This window comes from Marmota marmota, unplaced genomic scaffold, assembly GCF_001458135.2.
Source record: "Marmota marmota marmota unplaced genomic scaffold, marMar, whole genome shotgun sequence".
In the NCBI taxonomy this organism is placed as follows: Eukaryota; Metazoa; Chordata; class Mammalia; order Rodentia; family Sciuridae; genus Marmota; species Marmota marmota.
Window position 1 is genome coordinate 40886963 of NW_025999853.1, and position 9918 is coordinate 40896880.

General features: G+C 38.2%; 1 pseudogene; it reads left to right on the forward strand.

Moving 5' to 3' along the window:
* Nucleotides 1-1569: 1569 nt before the first annotated feature.
* On the forward strand, nt 1570-2961 carry LOC107139820 (annotated as a pseudogene).
* Nucleotides 2962-9918: the final 6957 nt, after the last annotated feature.

A 9918-nucleotide genomic window follows, 5' to 3' on the forward strand; every position in this document is an offset into this window, starting at 1 on the left:
GGGGCGTGGCAGCGGCGAAGCCCCGCCCAAGAGCCCGGCGGGGGGGGGCCGGGGAGGGGAGAGGGAGGGGATAAGGGAGGGGTAAGAGGGAAAGGGCGGGGCGAGAAAGGCCCAGTCGACGGAGAAACCATCCCTCAGCAACTGTCCAAGCTGGAAACCAAAATAGCTGGTGATCTTCCAAACCTCCGGCCTCTAGAGAATACTTCATCTGGAGGCTTTAGTGGTGCCTGTTTGAGGCCCCGTTTTCTTAACTATAAAAAGTGCACAGATTTCTGGACTCCACTGCAGACCCACTGAATTGGGAACTAAAGCTGAGACCTAGTATTCTTTTTAATGCAAGTCCCAGTTGTCTATTGGGATGCTCTGCCAGGTTTTGAAACTACTGGATTTGATAACATTCAAAGTCCTCTTCATCCTTTCCTCTGTGAGTACGTGCTGGTCTCCCAAACGTGTTTGCAGTGGGCAAAACTATGGACTTGCAGCCCAGAGGTTAGAAGGGGATGGAGAAAAGGGAATTATAAGAGGGAGGAGAACTTTAAAAAAATTATTCTGGAGCATTGGTTTTCTTGATGAGGATCATATTTGAAAGAACACTTTAAGAAACACTATTAAATACATTTTTCAAAAATATTTTTCTGAATATATATATAGCCCTTATTCTTGTCATTATTACCTAAATAATACAGCATAACACCTATATCCATAACATTTACATTAAGCATAAATACTCTGGAGATGCGGGCCGGTGGCAAACGCCTGTAATCCCAACAGCTTGGGAAGCTGAGGCAGGAGGATCTCGAGTTCAAAGTCAATCTCAGCAATTTAGCGAGGACCTAAGCAACTCAGCGAGACCCTGTTTCTAAATAAAATACAAAAAAAAAAAAAAAAAAAGACCGAGGATGTGGTTCAGTAGTTAACACCTCTGGGTACAATCCCAAGTACTCCTCACCCTCAAAATACCCTAGAGGTGATGTAAAGTATATGGGAAGATGTGGCTAGGCTATCTGAAAATACCATGCCATCATATGTATGAGCATCTCCAGATTTTGGTAAGCAGAAGGGGAGTCCTGTAACTAATCCACTATGTATACTGAAGGGCTAAACAATATCCAGCACCAAAGATGTAAGAAAAAAAAAATGTGGGAGGAAGAACTGAAATAGTCTCCCCGCGATACGTACACACAAATTAGCAAATGTATACTTCTGTTTGTTTTAGAAGAAAAACTTTGTTGCAGCTGACAAAACCCCAATGTTTCCAAGGACCACCTGTAGAATATTAAAATCCTTCCTAACCAGAGGTATGGATACTATTTCCGCCACATCATTGAATCTGCTCCAACAATGGGCTAAATCCAGTAGATATCTTTTAGCCTTTGTTTTACCTGACCTGACAGGATTTGACACAGATAATTTTTCTTCTTGAAACCCTTGCTTCCTGAGTGCTTCCGGTTGCGGTGGCTGGTGACTTCTTGGCAGTCGCCTAGCAGTTGGCTCCCTCCCCACTTTGCGGTCCTGTGCACTTTTCTCCCCCGCTTCCTCCTCTAGGCTCCCCTCCTGGCCTCTGTTCACTTGGGCTCTTCCTGAGGTCTGTCGCTGCGGGCAGGAGGAAAGATGAATGGGAATGGCTGATTTTCCAGAGTTGAATGCAGAAGTTCCAAGACCTGTTTCCCATATAGGGGCTGATCACATTCCAACAGAGGAAGAAAGAAGAGTCTTGCAGAATGTAATGATGAAAACCTTCTGGTTCAGAGGTCTTCACTAAATTGCTGAAGCTGGCTTGGAACTTGTGATCCTTCAGCCTCCTGAGCGTCTGGGATTACAGGCGTGGGCCACTGCTCTTGACGCAATGACCTCTTAGATAAACGAGGTGTACGCCAAACATTGATTATACAGAGAATTTTGGATGTAACTAGATGCTGTGCCTTGGCTGCAACAAGTATGTTGATTACTCAAGGATTGATTAGTAAAGGAATCCTTTCAAGTCATCCCAAATATGGTTCCATCCCTAAACTTATACTTGCTTGCATCATGACATACTCTGGTGGAAAGCTCTCTTTCATGGAAACTTGCCAAGAGAAGTTCAAGAACCTTAAATTTCCCCCTCTGGGAGAAGATTTATGATCAGGGCAAACACAACAATCTTTGCCACCTGGGCATTATTTTCAAAAGTCAAAATATGACTCAAATATGAGTGGTCAGTCCTCTTTTGTGACATCCCTAGCAGCAGACAACATAGAAAAAGAGATGCTGCCTCATTATGAGTCAATTCCGTGCTGTGGTTCTATGAATGGATCCACTCCCACTGGTATTACTGATTGTATTGCTCTAGGACCTGATCTCAACCTTGAAGAAAATCCCCAAAGAAAAAAAAAATATTACATATGAGGAATTAGGGAATAAAAATAGAGAGTCATATGAAGTAATTTTAATGCAAAAGACTGCCCCTCAGTCAGGCCTATGCAGGAAGGAGTGCCAAAAAAAGAAGTCAAAGTAAACAAATATGGAGATATTTGGGATCAGTGAAAAATTACATCATCAGCTCCAATGAAGGAATTTCAATATCCAGCTTTATCATCTAGGTGGTCATGAATACCTGCATTCTTTTGAGCTCAGCATCGGTTGTAATGTCAGATTCGTGAGACCCCAATAGACCTCCAGGAGCCAAATCCAATGCAATCACACAAGAGTCTTTATTGCAAGCTTGAGCCTGGACTTACAACCGTTCCTGACGCAGTGGTCCCAGGGAGTGAGTCCCAATCCTTTGTTCAGTGAGATTTTATAGGTTTTAGGGGGATACTCTACACATCACAGCATCTCACAGCAAATCATTCTATACCTCGGGAAAATCAAACAACAACTCTTAACATTAATTAGCACATTCACTGGTGGGAACAAGTTGGGTAGGGGTGATTGGTTAGTACAAGAGGGGGATTCCTTTGAACTGATTGGTTTAGGCCACAAGGGGTGTACGTGCTAAACTACATGGTTTCCCAACATGTTATCAACCACCATAAACTACTAGGGGGTCATCTGGCATCCCAGGTATTTTCCCTGTCTCATGCTGATTGGTGGTTGCTAAGGGGTTGCTATGGGTCTTCACCTAGCCTAACTGAGTCAGGGACACCTGTCGCCACAGATCTCTCCTGTTATTTGCAGACAAACAACTCAGCAGGGTGGGTATGTGCTTAGGAGTGGGTTTTTCCCAGGACAAGGGTCACACCCCTTTCCTTAGGACAGGCCTTGAGGTAGAAGCTGGTTTCTCAAAAATGGAGTCACATCAGTTTCTCATGGTCTTCATAAATATATTTGAAACTAAATCCTGGATTTTTGTGGTTTGACTTATTACTATGTTTTCTGAAACATAGATTTTGGTGTTGATATTGTGTAAATGTAATCACTATGGGGAATGCTATGATTGACGATATTATGCCATGATAGTGTAAAGTTTGTGAAATTGTTTTTAAGTTACAGAGCAAAGATTCTCAAAACTATCAAGAGACTGATACTCAAGAATCATCCTATATAAAGATAAATGATATCTGCATGTTGAACTGGGGTGGGGAGAGCAAGCATTATTTTAAGTGCTCAGCTTTATATCATCAAATTATTAAAAAGCCTTTCTCTAGTATTTGCTCTATTAATGTTTATGGTAAATAAAATGTAAAGAAATATGCAAAAGAAAAAGAAACACTTCTTAAGATCTTGTGACTTGACTTCTCAGGTTTTCCTCCTTCTTCTCTGGCCATTTATGGTCCCCTGGGGGCTCCTTTTGTGGCCTCTTAAGTATTGGTATTCCCCAGGGATGGATTCTAATCGCTTTCACTCCATAATTCTTCCCTCAAATAACCTTTACCTACTCTATAACCTACAAGTTAATGCATCCTGCTCTGATCACTAGTTCTATGCAAACAACTGCCCTGTGGCTACTTCAGAGGCAACATAGCCAAACTGAAACACATCTGCTTGTGTTTCACTTGTGTAAATGCTGTATACATCAGATATCCTCCTTACCAACATGATGACTTCGGCACAAGATTCCAGGTGTTAAGTGTCTGTTCACATCATTCCATTGCACTTTACTAGGTAGTATAGGTGAGGATTCAAGATGGTGAGAACCTTGCTTCTTTATCTGTTCTTTTTTCATTTAAAAAAAAATTTTTTTTCCTAATTTTTGGTTCCTGGATATGCTTTTTACTATACCTAACTATGTATCAGAATCACTTGGAATGTTTCTAATAATGAGATTCCTGGAACTAGTCTAAAACTACAGCTACACACACCTACACACACATACAGAAGGGGGGGGTATTATTTGATATATTACTTTTCTAATAGAAAATGAGTGGAAATAGCAGAAATGTTCATCAATAAGAAACCAATTGAATGAAATATGTTACATTTCCACAAAGAAGTAGTCTTCAGCTATTTGAAATTAAACAGTGGGGAAAGCTCTATAAACTGACAGGGAGTGGTTTTCAGGACATTCATTATCTTAAATAAGAAAATGAAAAACAAAAAATAATGTATAACCAGTTTGGAGTCTTAAATGTCCCCCAACATCCCCCAAAGGTCCACATGCTAAACTTTTGGTTGCCAGTGTAGGTGCTATTAGGAGAGGGTGGAGCCTAGTGGAAGGAAATTAGTTCATTGAGGGCATGCCTTTGAAGGGATATTGGACTCTGACCCCCTGTTTCTCTCTTTTTGCTTCCTGGCCACAACTGGTAAGCAGTTTTGTTTTACCACCTGCTTGCTGCTGTGATGTTCTGCCTCACTACAACCAATCGCTACTAAAATCTCTGAAACCAGGAACCAAAATAAACCTTTCCTCCTTATAAGTTGTTTATGCCAGGTGTTTTTTGTAGCGACAGAAAGTTAACACAACAATGCATATAGTTTTAATAATGTGCATACATGTATATTTTTTGCAAAACAAAACAAAGTGAAACAGCATAGGAAAGATAAATTCCAAATTAATAAAAATAGTTAGTATAAATGGGGTATAAACAGGATACAGAAGACATGGAAGGGTGACAAGAGCTCCAAGTTTAACTTACATAGCTTGACTTCTGAACCATGTAAATGTTTTATATATTCAAAAATAAAAGAAGCAAAGACAAAACCTAAAATTGAACACAGAAACAAATGAATCTGTCTATCAAATATACAACATAAACTCTAAAGGAAAATAATTATTTCAAGTTACTTTTGAATAATTTGAATAATTATTTAAGATACTCTGACTATACCCCCTTAGTAGGTTAAACCCTGAAGACAAAAGATCTACAAAATAAACTTTACTCACTAGGGTTAATGTTGGTTGTAATATTGTTGTTGTAATTTTGAAATTGTTATATATTGTAGGTTAAAGATAATAAGTAAAGTGTATTCACATTTTTGCAAAGGCTTTAAATGTGCATGAAAAGACATTCAAATATAAAAGAATCTGAGAAAAACATAATATTACACTGAAATTAAAAATGTCAATAATATATGCTTCTGATTTCTTAAAATATACTTTGTAGCTTTGTCTACTGAAAAAAAAAAAACTAAAAGCAGGGTAACCACAGTAATCACACCTATAGGTGATCACACCAATTACCCTCATCTTGATTTTTTTTTGATAAAGATTATTGTTAATTTATAGATAATTTTGTAAACCTTTTCAGTTTAACAATATTACATATTCCTATTCATCTCATCTTGATTTTTGAATACCATTTTGTTTATTTGTTTGTTTTAAATGGAGACTTCTATGAAATGGCTGATTTCACCTCTGGGACAGAGAAAGAATTAGTTGAACCTGAATTTCTTATTCTAGAAAGAAGGGAAACACTCAAAATTAACAGAGTTATGACAAAAGATTTAGGACCCAGCTTCAAAGTCTCCCACTAGCTAAAGATTTTAATTGTATAGCATTTAATCATGTAGTCATGATTTGTACAGAAATGTGATTATCAAACAAATAATAACCATAATGATCACTTGATTGTAACATATTGATTAAGCCTGCAGTGTAATAACTGACTCAAGCCAGGGTTACAAAGGATACCAACACCATTAAATGAAAAGTCATTGAGGAATGAATAATCTTGTGACTGTAATAGATTACAAATTGCAAAGGACAAAAATGAACCTAAACACTGAATATTCTTCTCAGTTGCCCCTTAATCAGGTTCAGACACAGTGTTAGTAATAATAGACATGGAAGATGTTGTGCCTTATACTAAGATTCAATGTATAAATTCAATGTGAAGTATTCTTGCCCAAAGTTTTTAATCTGACTTTAATAAAGACTATATATAGACCATTATTGTCATAGAAATATAACATGAACCACATATGTGATTTTTAAGTTTCTAGAGACCACATTGAAAAAAGAAACAGGTGATGTTTTAATGATACATTTTATTTAATTCACCCATAATATTAACTTAACATAGTTAATCAATGTGAAAACTGTTGATGAAATATTTTACATTCTTCTTTTTCATTCTAAGAGTTTGAATTTCATGTGTATTTTGCCCTTACAGTACACCTCAATTTGAACTCGTCACATCTCCAGTGTTCAGTCCCCACATGTGGCAATAAACTGCCATAATGGATATCACAACTATATACCTAATTTCCAATTTTCCCCAAATCCAAGAAACCAGGAAGAAAAAGAGATTTCAGAAGACCAGTGAGAAGGATAAAACAGAAGTCAGAAAACTTCTTTTGCCAAAGGCCAGAGAGTAAACATTTCGGATCTTACAGGCCACACATGGTCTCCATTACATCATTTTCCTTCTCTCATCATCCACTTTCTTTTTCCTTTTTTTTTTTTTTTTTACAGCCCCTTTCGAATATAAAAACTATTCTTAGCTCTGGAGCTATACAAAAACAGGCCACAGTTTGCCTATACCTGATCTAAAAGATGGAGCATTCTATGAGATAACGTGACTCATATTTTCCAAAAAGTCATTGTGAGGCAGAAACAGGTGGGGAAAGAACTGAGGAATTCCAGGACTGCTGGGGCTGGGGCTGGGGGGTGGTGGTCACTGAAGTCTAAAGCATAAGCATTGGGTATGAGATGAGTGGACAGAAGTGGGCTACAGCCAGTACTTGTAGTGCTTCAGGGGGGCACAGCAAGGGCAGTACAGTGAAGTCACTATAGGTGTTAGGCAGAAGTGTAACGCTTCTGAAAACATAACTAACTTATCTCTCATAAACTAAGTTCTCATTTCCTTGAAATCTATCCTAGGAATAGTACTTATTAAGTACTTAGGAAGTACTTATTAAATCAATCAATTAATCTGAATCATTTTGAAGCAAAATCTTCAAGTATCTCATGCATTATGCTGCTTCTTTGCAAGATGTTTTCCTGTTACATAATGTGTTTTCTGTTTTGTTCAAAATATATTAGTTTTAATGTGCCTATAAAGTATCAAGGCAGGTAATACACTGTGAAATTATCATTAGTAAAACTTTTTACCGGGAGAGTGGGGAGAGAATAAGGTTTAGTGGTCTATTTAATCAATGTGATGGGGTAAAGGGTATGATTAAGATGTAGTCATGATAACAGTGGTTTCATGGTTATGTTGAAAGTATTTCAAATTAATTTATTCCAATGAAAATTTAACCTACCTTTTTTTTCTGTTTTGTTTGTTTAAGTGGGATCCAAAGAGGAATGGTAGAGTTAGGGCAAGAAATGAGTCAATAATAGCATTACCATAGAGATTGGCAATTGCATACACAACAGAAATTAAAATAAAGATGTGTTAAATTTTATTTAGTCAACAGATATCTCACACATGGCATGTAGTGCTATTGTCCATTAATACCTGGTTCTCCTCTTTCTAGGCAACAGGTAGGACCACACTCGCCATCTATTTGAAGGTCATCATGGCAACCTGCCTCGCTTTGACCAATGTCAGGAGAGCAACACGACACTTCATGGTGGAAGCATTTAATTGTGGGAGCTCAACTCTCCACTCTTGATGGTTCCTTGCCTTGTAATTGGAAGAGACTACAAAATGCAACAGTAATATATCATGTAATGGACAACTACTCTGAGAATATACGGACCCACTGGAGATTTTGCAATATTAATCTACTTAGACTGTGGTGGGGTTTTGTTTGTTTGCTTGTTTTGTTTTGGTGCCAGGAAATCAATCCCAGGGTCTCATGCATTGGGCTTGCCTTCCACTACTGAGCTACACTTCTAGCCCCTTGGAGTTGCTTCTTATTTCATTAGAACCTGGCCTATCTGTCCTAATACAATACTGGATCATGAACTAGATGGTTGTGTTTGGTGGGTACAATGAGAGACATAAAGGAGTAGTAAGAGCTCTTGCCAAAAGAAGTTTCTATAATTTTACCAATTTTTAAAAAATGTGGAAAAAAATTTTTGTAATTTAATTGAGAAGGTGCGCATATTGGGAGCTAATGGAACAAGGACCTGGAATACTACAATGGAGGCTGGATTCAGAAGGACTTTGATTGCTAAAATATTGTGATAACGTTGTGCAGTACCCAAATGATACTACCCACAAAGAGCTGGCACCTAGTCCCATAATTCACACGCTGGGAACCCAGACTCCCGGTAGGTAAGTGGTGATATTCCATAAGGAATGGAAAGTCTCAAGATAAAATGTTTTCCGGAGTGTCCAGTTGACTCAAATCACTCAATGGGTTTTTATACTAAAACAAATAAGGATTTTTAAAATTTTATATTTATTCTTTTTAGATATACAGGACAGCATATACTGACATACACACATGCAGTATAACTTATTCTAATATTTTATATTAGAATTTAAGGAAAGAATATATTTTATAGAATGAAAAAGTAACATGACTCTTTTTTAAAAACTTTTTTTGTAGTTGTAGATGGACAGAATATTTGTAAGTGGTGCTGAGGATTGAACCCAGTGCCTCATGCATGCTAGGCAAGTGTTTTGCCACTTAGCTAGAGCTCCAGCCCCAACATGACTCGTGAAGTAAGATAAAAGTAATTTACAGGTGTTGTAATACCTCAAGACCCTTGGGACATTCATGTCCTCTTCTTGGCCATGAAGGTGCTTTGGTGGAAATATTGATCATATTAATTAATTCTAATTTTAAGCCTTTGTACCTAAATTTTACAAGCAAAGTAATTGACTTTAATTACTTCTATTACAATTCAATCTAGTTTATTTATATGAATATTTGTTCAAGCTAAAATATTTCTCGAGCTAAGACCATACTCTTATATTTCTGTTTTAACATATGAGTTTATAAGTTATAGGAGAGTATGTTAATTTAATATTACTGCCTCCTTAAATACATTTTATAGAGGCTCCTATGTTATCAAACTTGCTATTATTGAGATAAGCACTAAAAGAAGAACCACATCAACTCTGCTACCAGGGCGCCAGCCCGGCCCGGACCAGAGGAGGAAGCCCAGCGCCAAGCCCAGATGGGAGGAGGAAGCCCAGCCCCGCCCCGCCTGCTAGTCCAGAGGAAGCCCATCAACCCTTAAAACTCATCAAAGGGGGTGTGGCTACCAGCATGGTTCTGCGGCTGATCCAGGGACCTGGTTTCCAACTCCCCCACCCTTAGCTGTGATAACTCAAAATATTTCCCACAAGCTTTTGGGGGTTGTAGCTATCAACGCAAAACAACAACTGTACAGGCACCTGGTTTCTACCTCAGAGACTAGAGTAGGGAAGATACAGGTGGAAGCTAATGTCCTTTCACACTGGCTATACCCACCACCCTGAACACAGAGGCTCAAGCTAGGAATAGACAATGCCAAGGAAAACAGTGTTCTGAGAGACTTTTTTTTTCTCTTTCTCTCTTTTCCTCTCTCTCTTACACAACTTCAACATATGTGAAACCAAGAACTGTGCATGAACAACCAAATTACCAAAGTAATGTAATATAGAGGAATTGCATATA